This window comes from Pleurodeles waltl, chromosome 4_1 (assembly GCF_031143425.1).
Source record: "Pleurodeles waltl isolate 20211129_DDA chromosome 4_1, aPleWal1.hap1.20221129, whole genome shotgun sequence".
NCBI classification, from domain to species: domain Eukaryota; kingdom Metazoa; phylum Chordata; class Amphibia; order Caudata; family Salamandridae; genus Pleurodeles; species Pleurodeles waltl.
In genome coordinates this window covers 27,353,037-27,372,471 of record NC_090442.1, presented here as the reverse complement: position 1 = coordinate 27,372,471, position 19,435 = coordinate 27,353,037, and the positions used below count along the sequence as shown (strand labels likewise).

General features: G+C 49.4%; 1 long non-coding RNA gene across 1 annotated transcript in view; it reads right to left on the bottom strand.

Moving 5' to 3' along the window:
• Positions 1–3,374: 3,374 nt before the first annotated feature.
• LOC138288419 (uncharacterized) overlaps positions 3,375–19,435 on the bottom strand; it is a 40,886-nt gene continuing 24,825 nt past the window's right edge. Inside the window, exon 3 of the long non-coding RNA XR_011202391.1 lies at positions 3,375–3,468. This is a non-coding gene — a long non-coding RNA (uncharacterized lncRNA). The remainder of the gene's footprint in view (positions 3,469–19,435) is intronic.

The window sequence follows — 19,435 nt, the reverse complement described above, 5'->3', positions numbered from 1 at the left end:
TGTGTTTTTGCCCACCAGCCATCGAGCCACCCAATCAAGCTGTGCCACCAGGTAGTAAGACTCGAAACATGGGTCCCCTCAAACCTCCCTCAACCACTGTCAACCCAACATTCCAGATTCTATCCCCCATCAAATGATCTAGATCACAGAAGGGGTATGGTGGAAAGGCTGGTACGTTGACAAAATACTGCAATTGGGGAAGGATTATCATCTTTGAGAATGCAATCTTGCCGGTGAGGGCTCTGGGGAGCTGCTGACAGAGTTGCCCTCAAATTTGTCTTCCTGCAAGTGGTGAAGTGGAACCCCAGGTAACGGAAGGCTGTGGACTTCCAAGCTAAGGGTGTAGGGGCAATGCTGGCGGTGTGGGGTTTCACCTCGGAACAAGAAAGTATAGAATTTTCCCTAGTTAACTTGGAGCCCAGTCACCGCTTCGAAGTCCTGAAAGGCAGATGTCAAACAGGAGGTGTCGATTTTCATGTCTCAGATGTAAAGTAGAACATAATTTGCGTAAAGGAACACTAAGTTCCTCCGTGCAGCTGTATCCCTCCCCCCCCCCCAACACACACAAACAGGGCTCTTCCAACTGAGGCAGTGCGCCATTGGCTACATGGATCTGGAGAACAGGATTGGGGAGATGGGACAACCCTGTTTAACCACGACCAACAGGAAAGGGGGGCAATATTAGGCTGCCCACTTGGACCCTTGAAGAGAGGTTTATGTTTAGTAGTTTGTTGTAAGCTAGGAGGCATGGACCTAGAACGAAGGATGATAGGGTCGCAAACAGGTGCTCCATAAGAGTCAATCAATACAGACTATTAGGCTGATCTAGTATATAGTGGGGATGCCTGATCTATTACACTGAATAGGCGACAGATATTATAGGGGTTGCCAGTTAGCTGTGTAGGTCAGAGTGATACATACTGAAGAATGGCAGATTGCAATTGTAATATCCAGCCTGTAGGCAGGGTGATTTCTGTTCTTGTAGGGGACCACCACACCAGCAGTTATCAAGGTTTGTCCCCTTATGAGTGGATTCGAGCTGTGTATTTGCTAGAGTTAGGCTGGCAGTCTGAGAGATACTTCAGTACGGTGCCTCAGGAAGCCCTCGTTAATAGTGTGGAGCAGACTGATTAAACAGCCGCCTACAGTGTTGAAGAAAGAAGTGGATGGGCTGGCCCGTGGTCTTTGGTTTTTACAGGTAGTCTGCTAATGGCAGGGTCACAACCTGGTCATGAGTTTCATTGGCATGCTTCACTTGGCGTTAGCCTGGCATGACTCAGCATGTACCTAACAAGTGCACTTTGTCCAGATAGTCTTGGGTGGTCTGTTTTTGGGTCTTCAGCTGTGGTACCATCTCTGTGATATTACGTTCTGTGTTGGTGAACCGGGAAGCCAGTTTTCACAGGTCCTTCTGAAGGAGACCAAATTCCACACATATCTCCTTTATGTGCGCTTCTACTGATGAGCAAGAGGATTTATTGGTAAGTAGGATGGTGGCCTGTTTTTCACTCAAGTCCTGTGGAGAGCTGGAGGTCTTTGCCCTGTGTCAAGGCTCCTCCCCATGATGGAGTGTGGGATAGGGTGGACGGGGTGAGGTTTTGGTGATTTCGGTTTACCCATGGTGTGTTCCAAGTCTACAGCGCCAATACGTTGCTGGATCACTGTATGCAGGATGACTAAAATCATGTTCCGTGGGGTAAAAGTCTGCTAGTGTCAGCTGTGGTCTTTGTAGTAGCCAGCTCCCTACACCCTCCCCCTCCCCCTGTGCCAGGCATGCCCCGGTATGGTATGCAAGGTTGGTTCTGGCCAGTCGACAGTCTGATGCAGCACTGTGTCTGTCTGTGTGTGTGTGTGTGTGTGTGTGTGTGTGTCTGTGTGTGTAATGGCAGGATTAATGTTGATTGCGGCATTCAGGTCCTGGAGCAAAGTTACTCCACGGCTGCCATCTTTGGCTCCATGGCAACCCCATAAGCACCCTCTCATACACACACTGTATATAATGGGTTGAGGCTGTAGACTTGTCACCTGGTTTGTTTGTGCACTAGCATACACCGCACACAACCTGTTAAATGTAGTCCTTAGGGAGTGGGGCTTAGGTGGCGAGTCGACAAGGAAATACTAGAAACAGTACTTACATACCCCAGGATGATGCAGAATACCAAGTTCAGTAGATCCTGCATAATATATTTCATATAGCTTACCTCACTCCTGCAACTCTGTCCTAAATGTTTGGGTCCTCCTCTGTTTGCCCGAGATGCCAACATGCAGGTGCTGACACGATGCACGTATTCTGGAGTTGCTCAGTCTGTAACCTTATGGGTGTCAGTGTCCAACTTGCTGAGAGGTGACTGGATGTGTTCACAATGGAAGTTGCACTGTTGGGATTGTTCAGGTGCTCAAAAACAGATAAAGCTGCGAACCGGTTTATAAACCAAGCATTGCTGATAGCATGCAGACTAATTGCCATGCTCTGGAAAGCCCAGGTATTGTTCAATATAGCCCACTGGTGTGCGGCAATACTGAAGTGGGGACAGGGAGAGGAGCTCAGGAGGCAAGAAATATGAGGACTACGCAAATACCCCAGAAATGTGGAATGGGAAGCACTATTACTTGACTTGCACACATTCAAGAGTTGGTGGCCCGTACTTAAACCTACCCTGGCGGGGACATAACCCCCTCCTCCCCCATCCCCTTTTAACCACATTCCCACACCTCCATCATAACCCCTTCCAGCCTGTCCATGGGTGAGTGACAACACCCTTCTGTTACACCCTTTGATGTCCCCGAATAGCTTCCTAGTGGCCATTATAGCTTCATGGATGTCACTGTTGATTTTCAATATTTGCAGTACCTGCTTGAGATAGGAAGATTGAATAGCACTTATGGTAATGACAGAATGTGAGTTAACATCGACACATGACTTGTTTTTACCAATGTTGCTGTTTAAGGACTGAACCAAGGACTCCTGCTGATACTGATGTGAAACTATTTTATTAATGACGATGTAGCTGGATTGCGGATTTTACTAATGATAATGTAACTTTCATAGATGTAATTTATTCAAGATTGTGATATTGAAAATGCAATTTAAAACTGGTTAAAAAAAAGTTATTGGAGATGCAGTTGGGTAGTTAGCTTTCACTAAAAAATACTAATGGTAGGTCAGCACTAATGAGGGACACATTAGCAAAGCACATTTACTTTTGATAATTATTGAAATTATGAACTATGATTCAATCTCAAGACCGGAGCCATGGATTATGCATTTCCTTTGTCCATTTTATTAATCATCAGCCTTTACAATTAGAAAAAAAACCTTTATTTCACAGAAATCTTGGGGAAGGGGTATTCCACATAACCTATCAAACTCTAAATTCATAACATAGTCCATGTTTATGTCCCCTCTTTCTTCGTGAGATAAAAATGGTCAGTTCCTTCTTGTTCATTCCCGTTTGGAGCCGTCATTCCCTAGAAGAGAAAATACACCTTGTAACTATTCCATGCAGAACCAATATGACGTTCAAGTGGAGGGCACGCAAATAGCAATTTCACCTTAAATCTCAAATACAGTATTCAAAAGCATGATAATGGCAAAATAGTCATACTACTACCATAGGAAAGTCCCAAATGTATCCTGCATCAACTTTGTCACCGGGTCAACAGAAACCTCTTGCTAAAGCGGGTGTTGTCTTCATGTCCTTAACCCCTTCACTGCCATGGACATAATGCTATTAAAGAACGAGTTACTTACCTTCGGTAGCGACTTTTCTGGTGGATACATTAGCTTCCTGTGGATTCCTCACCTAATGAATACTCCCATTGCGCTAGCATTCGACGGAAATCTTCTTCCTAGGTTCTGCACGTCGACGAGGACGTCACAGTTGCCCACGCGATGCCGTCTGACGTCATACAGGCAATAAGAGGTCTTTGCCGACGTGCCGATATCAGTACCAACATTTTTTATGTGCCTGAGAATAATAGGCCATTGAGATGAAAGAACAATAGCAATATTTAATGATATTCCAAACACATCATTCTGAGAATTCAACCTACCATTTTTTTTTTTTTAAACAAGTAAATAAATATATGAACTATATATATAGATATAAACATATATACATAATATATACAAATCCTCAAAACCAAGAGGAGCACACTCAAGAATTACTTGGTTAGACCAAACAGGCAACGGGGAGGCGGGTGGGACCGCAAGGAATCCACAGGTAGCTAATGTATCCACCAGAAAAGTCGCTACCGAAGGTAAGTAACTCGTTCTTCTGATGGATACAAATACCTGTGGATTCCTCACCTAATGAATAGAGTCCCAAAGCAGTACCGCACTCGGTGGTGGGTGCCTGAATGGTCAAACCAAGAAATCCTGCAGCACTGACCGTGCAAAATGGCCATCCCTTCTGATCTCAGAGTCCAAGCAGTAATGCTTCGCAAAAGTATGAAGGGATGACCAAGTTGCGGCCTTGCAGATGTCGACCACAGGAACACCCCTAGCCAAGGCCGAAGAGGCCGACTTAGCTCTGGTGGAATGAGCTCTTATACCATCAGGAGGATCCTTCTTTGCTAAAGAGCAACACATTTTAATGCAAAGAGCAACCCACCTGGAGAGTGTTCTCTTGTGGACTGCCTTTCCTCTCCTCTTTCCCACATATCCGATGAAAAGCTGATCCTCCAGCCTGAAATCCTTTGTCCTGTCTATATAAAAGCTTAGCGCCCTCTGGGTCCAAGCGGTGTAGTCTCTCTTCTTCCTTTGACGGATGAGGCGGAGGATAAAACGTGGATAGAGTAATTGTCTGGGGCAAATGAAAGGGTGAAACAACCTTCGGAAGGAAAGCAGCCTTCGTCCTGAACACCATCTTATCCTCATAAAAAGATGTATAAGGGGGTTTTACCGATAGAGCCTGCAACTCACTCACTCTCCTTGCAGAGGTAATTGCAACTAGGAAAACCGTTTTAAGAACCAATAATCTTATGGGGCAAGAATGCATAGGCTCAAAAGGGGACCCCCATAAGGAAAGTTAGAACCAAGGTCAAATCCCATTGAGGCATAACGAAAGGAGTTGGAGGGATTTTATTCATAAGGCCCTTCAAGAATCTAAGTACTATTGGGGATTAAAATAAAGAAGGCTGGTCTGGAAGACAAAGAAAGGCTGACAAGGCAGACAAGTAACCCTTAACAGTAGCCACTGCACAACCCCTCTGTGCTAAAGACAAAGCAAAAGATAAAACATCTGACAAATGAGCACGTAAGGGATCAATCTGCCTCTCTCCACACCAAACCACAAATTTAGACCACCTATTAGCGTAGATAGATTTAGTGGAGTGTCGCCTGGCCGATAAGATAACATCCACTACATCAGGCAGGAGAGAGAAAGAACTCAGGTTGCCCCGTTCAATCTCCAGGCATGAAGGTGCAGGCTCTGGAGGTGGGGGTGTAAAACCTGCCCCTGCGACTGCGAGAGGAGGTCTGCCCTGAGAGGGAGACGGAGCGGAGGGCACAGTGAGAGTTGGAGAAGGTCCGAGTACCACACCCTCCTTGGCCAATCCAGAGCAATTAAGATGACTTGAGCCCGGTCTTGGCGAATTTTACTCAACACACAAGGAATCAAGGGTATGGGGGGAAACACGTAAAGCAACTGGTCGCACCAGGTCATCTGAAACGCATCCCCCAAAGCTCCTTGTACCGGATACTGGAGGCTGCAGAATAACGGGCAGTGCAAGTTCTCCCGGGTGGCAAACAGATCTATCCGAGGAAACCCCCACATCTGGAAGATTAACCGGACTTGATCTGGATGGAGACGCCACTCGTGATCGGCCGAGAAATGGCGACTGAGATTGTCCGCACGTACGTTCCAGACTCCGGCCAGATGATTTGCTACCAAGCAAATCTGATGGTCCTTTGCCCAGGACCATAGCCGTAGAGCTTCTCTGCAGAGAAGGTACGACCCTACCCTTCCCTGTTTGTTTATATACCACATCGCAGTAGTGTTGTCCGTCAGGACCTGAACCGACTGACCACGAAGGGATGGGAGGAAGGCCTTGAGAGCCAGACGTACAGACCGTAACTCCAACAGATTGATATGAAACACCTGTTCTACTGGAGACCAAAGTCCCTTGATCTCCACGTCCCACAGATGAGCTCCCCACCCTAGAGTGGAAGCATCCGTTATTACTGTGGCCACAGGCGTAGCTTGCGAGAACGGCCTTCCTCTGGAAAGATTGCCGTCCGCATTCCACCATTTCAAATCCATGGCAGCATCTCTGGAGATTCTCACCGAGCCTTCGAGATCCCCTTTGTGTTGAGACCACTGCCTTCGGAGGCACCACTGAAGAGCCCTCATGTGCCAGCGAGCATGCATGACCAACAGTATGCAAGAAGCAAACAGACCGAGCAGACGTAGGACCTTGAGGACTGGAATGACTGCTCCACTTTTAAACATTGGAACCAACGCCTGAATGTCCTGAATCCACTGAGGCGGAGGAAAGGCTTGGTTCAATGTTGTATCCAGTACTACCCTTATGAACAGGAGGCGCTGAGAGGGCTCAAGGTGAGATTTGGGCATGTTCACCCAAAAGCCCAGGTCGAACAACAACTGGGTTGTCGACTGCAGGTGATGCAACATGAGCTCCGGATACCTGGCTTTGATCAACCAGTCGTCTAGATAAGGAAATACTGCTATCCCATTCCTTCTGAGCTCTGCCGCAACCACCGACATCACCTTCGTGAAGACTCGAGGTGCTGAAGTAAGACCAAACGGGAGGACCGCAAACTGATAGTGCTGCGACCCCACCACAAAACGGAGATACTTCCTGTGCAACCTGAGTATCGGGATATGAAAGTAAGCATCCTGCAAGTCGACAGACACCATCCAATCTCCATTGTTCAGCGCCAAAAGCACCTGCGCTAGGGTCAGCATCTTGAACTTTTCCTGTTTGAGGAACCAATTCAAGATCCTTATGTCCAGGATTGGTCTCAACCGACCATCCTTCTTGGGAATCAGGAAGTACCTTGAATAACAACCTTGACCCCTTTCCTGCTCTGGAACCAACTCCACCGAGCCCTTTGAAAGGAGGACTTGAACCTCCTGTTCCAACAACAGGAGGTGTTCTTCTGAACAATAAGATGGGCGGGATGGGGGGCGGAAACTCCCAAAAGGGAAGGGTGTAGCCTTTTCTCACAATGCTGATAACCCAGGAGTCTGAAGTTATGCCCTCCCACTTGTGGAGAAAATTCAGTAACCTCCCCCCTACAAGAGTGGAGTGAGTGGGAATTGGTGGAAGCCTAAGGCTGCTTCCCCTGCTGCACCCCTCCAGAGGAAGAGGAAAAGGCAGAGTGCTGCTGAGAGGCTCCCCTGGTACGGACCCTACCCCTCCCTCTAAAAGATCTATAGGAGAGAGCAGAGGTAGGCTGCTGAAATTTCCCTCGAAAGGAGGAGGAGCCACGACCAAATCCTCGAAACCTCCTAAAAAATCTGGAGGAGGCAGAAGAAGTGGCTTGCAAGCCCAGCGACTTGGCCGTGGCCCTGCTCTCCTTGAACCTCTCTAAGGCCGAATCCGCCTTGGCACCAAAGAGCTTGTCCCCATCAAAAGGAAGGCCCAGTAGGGTCGACTGCACATCAGAGGAAAATCATGAGTTACGAAGCCAAGCCTGCCTCCTCGTAACTACAGCAGTGCCCATTGCCCTAGCAATGGAGTCAGTTGTATCCAACCCAGATTGGATAACCAGAGTTGCAGCTGCCTGAGCGTCCAATACTAGATTTAACAGCCCCTGAGGGACCTCCGTATGCGTTGATGCAATCTCGTCCATCAGGGCATAAATGTATCTTCCTAAAATACATGTAGCATTGGTGGACTTCAATGCCATGCTACATGAAGAGAACACCTTTTTGGATGCCATGTCCATCTTCTTGGAGTCTCTATCTGAGGGCACAGATGGAAAAGAGCCAGGAGCAGACCTTGCCGAGCAGGAAGCCTGGACCACCAAGCTTTCAGGTGTTGGATGTCTGGTAAGAAAACCAGGGTCAGCCGGTGCAGCCCGATACCTCCTAGCCACAGATCTATTGACAGCTGAAAAAGACCCCGGCTTCTTCCAGACTTCCAAAACAGGGTCCAGCAAAGCCTCATTGAACGGCAAAAGTGGTTCTGCCGATGTAGAGGCCGGGTGCAACACCTCTGTCAACAAATTCTGCTTGGCTTCAGTTACCGGCAAAGGAAGATCCAAGAAGCTAGCTGCCTTCCTGATAACAGAATGGAAAGTGGCCGCCTCTTCTGTATACTCCCCAGGAGATGACAAGTCCCACTCGGGGAAGTATCTAGGCCACTAGCAGTGTCCAGCCCATGGAGACCCTCACGAGAGTCCTCAATCTCTCCTTCTTCCATGTTTTGTCTCTGGTACTCCTGCTCTTCAAGGAGGCGGAGAGCAAGCCTCCTCGAGTGCAGCCTCTCCTCTATCCTCGGCGTCAACATGGCGTCAGCGGATGTTGAAGAACGACGCCGATCAAGGAGTCGCATGGAGAGAAGACTGCTTCGGAGTTGCAGGAGGTCTAGACGGCGCCACTGGTTGAAACATCGAAGCCGCCGGAGCCGAAGTCTCAGGAGCCACCGGAGCCGATACCGGCGCCGAGCCCACGTTCCCCAGGGGGAGAAAGGGCATAAAGGGTGCCGGTCGAAGCGGAGCCGGAGCACCCATGTTGAAGGCCAAAGGGCCCGAAGGACCAGCCGGTCCACCACCTGGAGCCATCAGCTGGAAGATGGAAAACATCGCATTTAAAAATGCGGTACTATCAGCTCCAGGGGCCGGGAAAGCCGGGTACTGGGGTGCCTGGTTCGAAGGCGACACCGACCTCGACGTCTGCAACGACGGAGAAAATATTTGAGGCTGCGGAACCTCAAACACTGAAGGTGGTTGGCCCGATGACCCGGGCGAAGTCGGTGAGGCTGGAGAAGGCAACGGCGTCGACGGATAGGGAGTGACAGTGGGACTGACCTCCCAAGTCTTCCGACGTCGAGTTGATAGTGACCTCGACCTCTCTTTACTCGACCGGCGCCGTGATTCTCGATGACGCCGTGAGTCCCGATGACGCCGATGAGACTTCGGTGACGAGGATTTTCGATGATGTCTCTTTTCCTTCCTTTTCGACTTCGCCAGAAAAAGCTTAGCCTCGCGCTCTTTCAGGGCCTTAGGATTCATATGTTGACAAGAATCGCACTTGTCAACATCATGATCGGAACTAAGACACCACAAACAGTCTTAGTTAGTTACCGACATTTTGCCCCCACACTCACGGCAGGGCTTGAATCCTGACTTTCTTTGCGACATTGTAACTCGTCGACGTGCAGAAGCTAGGAAGAAGATTTCCGTCGAACGCTGGCGCAATGGGAGTATTAATTAGGTGAGGAATCCACAGGTAGTTGTATCCATCAGAAATAGGCTGATCTGCCCCCAGGGAGGGCAGAAGCCATTAGGCACCAGGGATGCTTTTATTTATATTGAGAACAGGAGTGACCCCTTAGGCAAGGGTTATTCCCCCCTCAAGCAATTTTTTTAAAAGATCATTTCTGCCCCCCCTGGGGACAGATTGGCCTTTATTAATTAGGCCGATCTGCCCCTTTTGGCAGGGGGTGGGGTGCAGAAGCCACTAGAAACCAGGGTTTTTTTTTTTTTTTTTTTTTAAACCTTTATACTGATAAGGAGTGCGACCCCTTATGCAAGCTCCCAAATGGCCTAAAGTACAAATTACTTACCTTCGGTAATGAAATATCTGGTAGAGACATATTCTAGTTGCAGATTCCTTACCTTAGAATTTCCCCCCAGGCGTTAGACTGTATCTGGAGATTTTTCTTCGAGCAATACCCTTGGGCGTCTGTAGGTGGCGTTGTTTGACTCCGCAGGCATCGACTGATGCCTTGATGACGTCTGGAGTAGTACACTGACGCCGCCCTCGCGCAGTGATGTCAGTTTCTTTTAACGACTTTCCACGCCAGAGCGCAGAGCCGCTAAGAACACTGAGATTGGTGTGACAGAGCTAAGGACCTGAAAGGGTGCAACACCTGTCCCCAGAAATAATTTCGCAAAGCGGGGAGGATGGGTGGGCGGTAAGGAAGCTGCAACTAGAATGTGTCTCCCACCAGATATTTCAAATACCGAAGGTAACTAACCTGTACATCTGATAGAGACTTCTATTTGCAGATTCCTTACCTTAGAATTGATACCCAAGCAATGCCATCCTATGTGGTGGGCTGCGAACAAAGATCATACTAGAAAGTCTTGCAGGACTGAACGACCAAAGTAGCCGCCTCGACGGACCTGACTATCCAGGCAGTAATGCTTATCAAACGTGTGCAGGGATGCCCATGTAGCTTCCCGACAGATATCCAGGACAGGAACTCCGCGCTCTAACGGAGTGAAAGCCGCAATTTCTCTGGTAGAATGAGCACGCAAGCCTTCAGGAGGTTGCTTTTTAGCCAAAGTGTAGCACATTTTGAATCAAAGAAGCACCCATCGAGAGATGATATGCTTTTGCACCGCCTTCCCTTTCTTAGCACCCACATAGCCAAAGAGTTGATTGTCCACCTGGAAATCTTTAGTACAATGGAGGTAGAACACCAACACTCTTTTTGGGTCCAGACAGTGGAGTCTCTCCCCTTCTCATGGGAAGGGTGTGGGAGTGTGTAGAAGGTAGGCAAAGTGATGGACTGGCCTACATAAAATGGTGTAAATACCTTAGGAAGGAATGAAGCTCTAATGCGTAACACCACTTTGTCAGGGTGTACAGACAAGTTTGGAGGCATTGAAGAAAGCACCTGGAGCTCACTCACCCTGCAAGCAGAGGTGATAGCGACAAAGAAAGACAGTTTGAATGCGAGGATCCGCAAGGGACAATTATGCATTGGCTCAAAGGGGGTACACATTAACTAAGTAAGTACAAGATTAAGATCCCACTGAGGCATAATAAATGGAGTGGGAGTTAATAAGTGGGTGAGCCCTTTTAAGAACCTACTGACAATAGGAGATTTAAAGAGTGAGGGCTGATCAGGTAACCTTTAAGGGTGCCCAAAGCAGAGCCCTGCTGGGCTAAATAATGAACAGAAGAACCTCTGACAGAGGGGCACAAATGTGATCAACAGATTTGTTGGTACACCACGCCACAAGATTTATTCCAACGACAGGCATATACAGTTTTAGTCGATGGATGCCTGGCTGCCAAGAAACTTTGCAGACTTTGGGTGGAAGGGCAAATGCATTCAACTGTTGCAGCTCAATCTCCACGCATGAAGGTGGAGGTTGGACAGGTGCCGATGGAGAACCGTCCCCTGCTGCTGTGACAGAAGATCCGCCCAAAGAGGCAGTCTGAGTGGAGGATGGATGGACATGCTCAATAGCTCTGGATACCACACTCTTCCAGCCCAGTCCGGAGCCACCAAGATAACTTGGGCCCGGTCGTACTTGATTTTCTTGAGAACTCTGGGTAGAAGAGGGCTAGACGGGAAGGCGTACAGGAGGCTGGAGCTCCACTCGAGATGAAAAGCGTCTCCGAGCGAGTGCCGTCTTCGAAAATTCCAACGTGCAAAACAGCTGACATTGCGTGTTCTCTGCGGAGGCAAACAGATCTAACCAAGGCTCTCCCCACTTGAGACCTTGCGTCACCTCCAGATAGAGACGCCATTCGTGATCGACTGTGCGTCGGCGGCTGAGTTTGTCTGCTCTGGCGTTGAGAGCCTGCCAGATGTTCAACCATCAGCGTAATGCCCTGATATTCCAGCCATGTCCAGAGGCGTAGTGCTTCCTGACAAAGGGTCCAGGACCCTACCCCGCGTTGTCTGTTGGAGTACCACATGGCGGTAGTGTTGTCTGTGAACACCTGCACCACTTTCCCTTTGAGAGAGGGAAGGAATGTTTTTGACCTAAGTCTGATTGCCCGGAGCTCCAGCATTTTTATGTGGAGCCCGACTCCGCCGGAAACCAGAGGCCTCTGATCTCTGCTTCTCCCATGTGGCCACACCAACCCACAAGTGACGCATCTGTCACTATAGAGAGTTCTGGTTGGGGAAGGGAGAGGGATCTGCTGTTGACACAATTTGGATTCTAAAGCCACCACTGCAGGTCTTTCGCAGTCCCCTCCGAGATCTGGATCATGTCTGAGCGATTTCCCTGATGCTGCGCCCACTGGAACTTTAGGTCCCACTGCAGAGTGCGCATATGCCATCTGGCATGTGTACTAGCAGGAGACAGGAGGCCATGAGGCCCAGCAGGCTCACACTCACCGAAACCCAAGACCGAGGCTGAAAGAAAGATCTGAATAATAGCCTGAAGGTCTTGGACTCGCTTGTCTGGAGAATAAGCGAGAAATTGCACTGTATCCAGAACAGCTCCAATGAAAGTGAGCGTCTGAGAGGGAGTCAGGTGTGACTTCGGCACGTTTATAGTGAACCCCAGCTTGTGCAGGAGGTTCGCCATAGTCTGAAGGTGAGAGACGACTGTTTGGGGAGAAGGCGCCTTCAACAGCCAGTCATTGAGGTAGGGGAAAACTGAGACCCCTAACCTGCACAGATGAGCTGCAACCACCGCCATCATTTTTGTGAACACCAGAGGGGCGCTGGTAAGGCCGAAAAGGAGCATGGTAAACTGAAAGTGCTCGTGACCTACCATGAATCGTAGGTAACGTCTGTGGGCAGGCAGGATGGGGATGTGAAAATAAGCGTCCTGCAAGTCCAACGCTACCATCCAGTCTCATGGGTCTAAGGCAGAAAGAACCTGAGCCAGGGTGACCATTTTTAATTTCTCCTTCTTGAGGAAGTAGTTCAGGACCCGAAAGTCTAGGATTGGATGTAAGCCCTTGTCCTTCGTTGGTATAAGAAAGTAGCAGGAATAACAACCACGACCCACTTCTGGCACAGGGACTCTTTCTATAGCTCCCTTGGCCAAGAGAGCCATGACTTCCTGGTGGAGAAGCACAAAATGATCCTCCGGAAGATGATGGAAGGATGGTGGCGTGTGTGGTGCTGCAGATTCCAAAGGAGGGTGGGGAGGAGTAGCCCTTCCGAATGATCTGCAAAACCCACCCATCAGTGGTGATAAGTTCCCAGTGGGGCAGGTGATGGCGGATCCTGCCCCTAACTGGGTAGGAGTGACGGGACGGACTAGGAGGGTTTGGAGACTGCAGGGGGGGGGCAGAGGTGGAATGGACAGACCTATGGTTCCCTGTCTCACAGCCACGTGGAATTCCGCGACCTCGGCCATGCATAGGCTGCCCAGCGTGCGTGGCACGATGGCTGGGTTGAGGACATGAAAGGGTGCCCCTTCCGTGTTCCACGAAATGGATGAAAAGCTGAATGCGGCGGGCGAGTGGCGGAGGAAAGACCAAGGGTCCGAGCCGTAGACTGGGAATCATTGAATCTCTCCAAGGCAGAGTCCGCTTTGTCTCCAAAGAGACGGGTGCCATCAAAGGGCATGTCCATGAGTGACTGTTTGACATCCCCCGAGAAGCCACAAGTGCGTAACCAGGCATGGACCACTGTTGTTGCAACCAATCTGCCCAGAAAGTCTCTCGTATCCCGCCCACAACGGATAGTGAACTTTTCTGCATCTCTCCCATCTTTCACTGCTTGGGAGACGATAGCACGGGCCTCCTCCGGTATCTGCGGCAGGACTTGCGCAACTGTAACCCACAGGGAGTGGGTATAACGTCACAAAAAACATGCAGTGTTCACAGACCGCAGTGCGAGGCTGCAGGAAGATAACTTCTTGGCAAATTGTTCCAGCCTTTTGGATTCACTATCCTGGGGTACGGAAGGGAATGCGCCTTAAGAAGTGGAAGCCTGGATAACACGACTCTCAGGAGTGGGGTGTTGGGACAGGAATTTTGGGTCGGTCGGTGCAGGCCAATGGCGGCTAGCAATAGTCCTGTTCACAGGAGCCCCTGTGTTGGGTTTGGACCATGTACCCAAAAGGACATCGGTGAGGGCCTCATTGAATGAGAGAAGGGGTTCTGAAGTAGAAGCCCCAGGCTGAAGCACCTCAGTCAGGAGATTAGACCTGACTTCCACAGTAGGTAGCTCAAGGCTGAGGACCTCAGCTGCCCTACTGACCACCATACTGTAAGTTGCTTCCTCCGCCGTAGCCACAGTAGGAGGAGACAGCATGCCAGCGTCAGGAGAAGTATCCAGACCACTGGCTTCGCCCAAATCCTGTTCCCAGTCCACAGCATGGTCATCCTGGTATTCATAATGGTCCAGGGATCCATCCAATTCCTCCCCATAGGAAAAAGGGTCCGAATCAGACCTTGGGTGAATAGGCCCCACTGAAGCCGATGGTGCAGTTGACCGATGCCTCTCCGAGTCGTCTGGGATAAATTCTTGTTCTCCTCCAGGGGAACCCACAAACTATGGGTACCTCTCGAATCCCTATGAAGTTGGCAAAAATAGAAAATAAAAATAAATATGTATTTTTTAAAAAAAAACTTCTTAGCCAAAGCGTAGCACTTTTTGATGCAAATAAGCACCCATCGTGAGATGTTACACTTCTGCACCGCCTTCCCTTTCTTCGTCCCCCCCCCCAAAAAAAAGAGTTCATCATCCAACCTGAAATCTTTGGTAAGATTGAGGTAGTATGCCTAGGCTCTTTTTGCATCCAGGCGGTGGAGTCTCTCCTCTTCGTGAGATGAATGTGGGAGTGAATAAAAAGGGAAAGTGATGGATTGGGCTTCATGAATGGGCGTGACCACTTTGTGAAGGAATGAGGCCCTCGTATGGAGCCCCACCTTGTCAGGGAAAACAGACAACAACGGGGGTTTAGAAGAAAGAGCCTGAAGCTCACTCACCCAGCGAGCACAGATCACGGCAACCAGAAGAGCAAGTTACTTACCTTTGGTAACGCTTTTTCTGGTGGATACATTAGCTACCTGTGGATTCCCCACCTAATGAATTCTCCCCATGCGCAGCATTAGACGGAAACTTCTCTCTCTAGCTCTGCACGTCAGGCGAGAACATCACAATTGCCCGACTCCACGCGGCTCCGCTTGACGTTATCGTGGCAATAAGAGATCCTCGCCGTCGTGCTGACGTCAGTTCATGCAATTTCTTAGGTGCCTTTGAAACATATAAAGAACATCGACAATCTACACCCTTTAAGATTAACAAGAATAAACTTTATAGAGAATCTTCATCTAAAAACTTTAGCACAGTTCTTTAAATAAGGGCACATACCAACATGAATGGTTTGCAAACTTGAAAATAACTTGAATGTGAACTATAAACATATATACATATGTAGAAACATTGAAACTGAAGTGCACACCCAAGCCGATCCTGGTATGACCAGACAGACAACGGGGAGGCGTGAGGGACCGTGAGGAATCCACAGGTAGCTAATATATCCACCAGAAAAAGCGTTACCGAAGGTAAGTAACTTGCTCTTCTGATGGATACAACTACCTGTGGATTCCTCACCTAATGAATAGAGTCCCAAAGCAGTACCACCTCGGAGGGTGTCCGTCTGGTCAAACCAGGAAATCCTGCAGCACCGACCGTGCAAAATTGCCATCCATTCGCACCTCTGCATCCAAACAATAATGCTTCACAAAGGTGTAGAGGGAAGACCAAGTCACAGCCTTGCAGATGTCCACCATCGGAACACCTCTGGCCAAAGCCGATGAGGTTGACTTGGCCCTGGTGGAATGAGCCCTGATCCCCTCAGGAGGATCCTTCTTTGCCAATGAGTAACATATTTTAATACAAAGAACAGCCCACCTGGAGATCGCTCTCTTGTGGACGGCCTTCCCCTTCCTCACGTATCCAATAAAGAGTTGTTCATCCAACCGGAACTCTCTCGTCCTGTCGACATAAAAACTGAGAGCCCTCCTAGGGTCCAGACGATGGAGTCTTTCCTCCTCCTTAGATGGATGCGGAGGAGGGTAGAACGTCAAGAGAGTTATTGATTGTCCCAAGTGAAATGGAGACACCACCTTGGGGAGGAAAGCCACCCTGGTCCTCAAAACCACCTAATCCTTATAAAAAGTGGTGAAAGGCGGGTGAGCAGAAAGAGCCTGCAGTTTGCTAACACGTCTAGCCGAAGTGATGGCCACCGTTTTGAAAAACAAATATCCTAATGGGCAGCAAGGAAGTCAACACCAAATTCAAGTCCCACTGCGGCATAATAAAAGGCCTGGGAGGAAATTTATTAGTAAGCCCCCTTAAAAATCGAACAACCAAAGGAGATCTGAATAGGGAGGGCTGATCTGGAATATATAAAAATAAGTCGAAAGGGCCGAAAGATAGCCCTTAACCGTGGGCAAAGCACAACCACGCTGAGCCAATGAACAACGCGAACAACAAAACATCAGAAAGATGGGCACTTAAGGGATACATTTTCTTCTCCCCACACCAACGAACAAAATTAGCCCACCTACTTGCATAGACCAACTTGGTGGAGTGTCGTCTGGCTCCGGTTGCCCCGTTCGAGCGCCAGGCATGAAGCTGAAGGCTTTGGAGGTGGTGTGTCGAACCTGCCCCTGCGAAAGGAGGTCTGCCCTGAGAGGGAGACGGAGCGGCGGGTACAGTGAGTCGGAGAAGGTCTGCATGCCACACCCTTCATGGCCAATCCAGAGCTTTCAGAATGACTTGGGCCCGGTCTTGCCGAATCTTCCTCAAAACCCGAGGAATCAAGGGTATGGGAGGAAACGCGTAAAGCAACTGGTTGCACCAGGACATCTGAAATGCGCCCCCCAACGCTCCTTGCATCGGATACTGGAGGCTGCATAACGACTGACAATGCGCATTCTCGAGCGGCAAAGAGGTCTATTCAGGGAAAAAAAAACATCTGAAAGATGTAAAGAACTAGATCCGACTGAAGCGACTGAGCTTGTCCGCATGTACGTTTAGGACCCCGGCCAAATGGTTTGCCACTACACAAAGCTGATGGTCCCGCACCCGGGACCAGAGTCGCAGAGCCTCTCTGCAAAGAAGGTACGACCCTACACCCCCCTGTTTGTTGATATACCAAATCGCAGTTGTGTTGTCCATCAGAATCTGAACTGACTGACCGCAAAGGGAAGGGAGGAAGGCCTTGAGGGCCAAACAAATCGCCCGCAGTTCCAGCAGATTAATATGAAACCTTGGCTCTACTGGAGACCAACGACCCTTGATCTCCAGATGAGCTCCCCACCCTACGGTGGAGGCATCCGTTATCACCGTGGCCACCAGAGTTGGCTGCGAGAACGGCTTCTCTTGAGAAAGGTTGCCTTCCACAGCCCACCATCGGAGATCCGCTGCAGTGTCTCTGGAGACCCTTATCGATTCCCCGAGATCTCCTCTGTGCTGAAGCCACTGCTTGCGGAGGCACCACTGAAGAGCCCTCATATGCCAGTGTGCATGCGTGACCAACAGAATGCAAGAAGCGAACAGACCGAGCAAACAAAGGACCTTGAGGACCGGAACAACTGCTCCTTCTTGAAACATTGGAACCAGCGCCTGAATGTCCCGTATCCGCTGTGGCGGAGGAAAGGCTCGATTCAATGTTGTGTCCAGTACTGCCCCTATGAACAGGAGACGTTGAGAGGGCTCTAGGTGAGACTTGGGCACATTTATTGAAAAACCCAGACTGAACAACAACTGGGTTGTCAGCTGCAGATGACGCAGCACAAGCCCCGGAGACTCAGCTTTGATCAACCAATCGTCCAGGTAAGGGAATACTGCTACTCCCTTTCTCCTGAGGTGTGCTGCAACAACTGCAATCACCTTCGTGAAGACCCGTGGTGCGGAAGTAAGACCAAAAGGAAGGACCGCAAACTGGTAGTGCTGCGATCCTACCACAAACCGGAGATACTTCCTGTGCGACCTGAGAATGGGAATGTGAAAATAAGCATCCTGCAAGCCGACCAACACCATCCAATCCTCCTTGTCCAACACCAAAAGCACCTGTGATAGAGTCAGCATTTTTTATTTCTCCTGTTTGAGGAACCAATTCAAAATCCTCAGGTCCAAAATAGGCCTCAGATGACCATCCTTCTTGGGGATCAGGAAGTACCTGGAATAACACTCCTGACCCCTTTCTTACTCTGGAACCAACTCCACTGCACCTTTCAATAATAGGGAGAGAACCTCCTGTTGTAACAGCAAGAGATGATCTTCTGAACAAAAAGGAAAGACGGGGAGGGAAGTGAGGCGGAATCTCCCGAAAGGGAAGGGCGTAACCTCTTCTCACCAAACTGATGAAGTCTGTTATGGACTCCCATATGGGAAGAAAGAGTGAAACCCTACCGGAGAGGTATAAGAAACAATGGTGAGAGGACTAGGGCTTCTTTCCTTGAGATAACCCTCCAGCGGAAGAGGAAGGGTGCTTCTGCTGGGTGGCACCTCTTGTGCCGACTCTACCCCGCCCCCTGTATGAGCGATAAGGGAGGCTGGAGGACTGCTGCGATCTCCCACGAAAGAAAGAACCTCTTCCAAAAACATGCACCCGTCTAAGAGATCGAAATGGGGTAGCAGCAGCCTGCAGACCCAAAGATCTAGCTGTGGCCCTACATTCTTTAAAGCGCTCTAGCGAAGAGTCCGCTTTTGAACCAAACAGTTTTGCCCCATCAAAGGGCAGATCCAGCAACATAGACTGGACGTCTGTCGAAAATCCGGAAGTGCGTAACCACGCATGTCGTCTGGAGGCAACGGAAGTCCCCATGGCTCTTGCAATAGAGTCCGTGGTATCCAGCCCTGTCTGAATAACCTGTGTAGCCACCACCCGAGCGTCCGAAAGAAGACTACACAAGTCCTGGCACATGTCCGGAAGTACAGTCTTCGTCGCATCCATTATGGCATGGATATACCTGCCCAGAATACATGTTGCATTGGCAATTTTAGAGCCATGCTGCAAAAAGAAAACACCTTCCTGGCCGATTGGTCTATCCATTTGGATTCCCGGTCTGAGGGTACTCCCGGAAACGAACCAGGGGCCGACCTCGAAGAGCAGGATGCTTGCACCACCAAGCTCTCTGGTGAAGGGTGTTTGGATAAAAACTCGGGTCCCCAGGCGCAGATCTATAATGCCTGGCCATCGACCTACTATCAGCCAAAGAAAAAAACAGGCTTCTTCGAAACCTCTTCGATCGGATCCATCAGGGCTTCATTAAATGGTAAAAGAGGATCCACCACAGCTGTAGCAGAATGCAAATCCTCAGTCGAAAGGTTGGTCTTCACCTGCGCCGTCGGTAAAGGAAGATCCAGAAATGCTGCGGCCTTCCTAATAAGATTGGTAAGAGGCTGCCTCCTCTGTATATTCATCAGGGGAGGCCAGATAATATTTGAGAGGTATCAAGACCACTTGCTGTGTCCAACCCAGGGAAATCACCCTGGGGGTCAGTGATCTCCCCTTCTTCGAGGAATTGCTGCTGATATTCCCTCTCCTCTAAAAGTCTAAGTCATGGAGCAGAGCAAT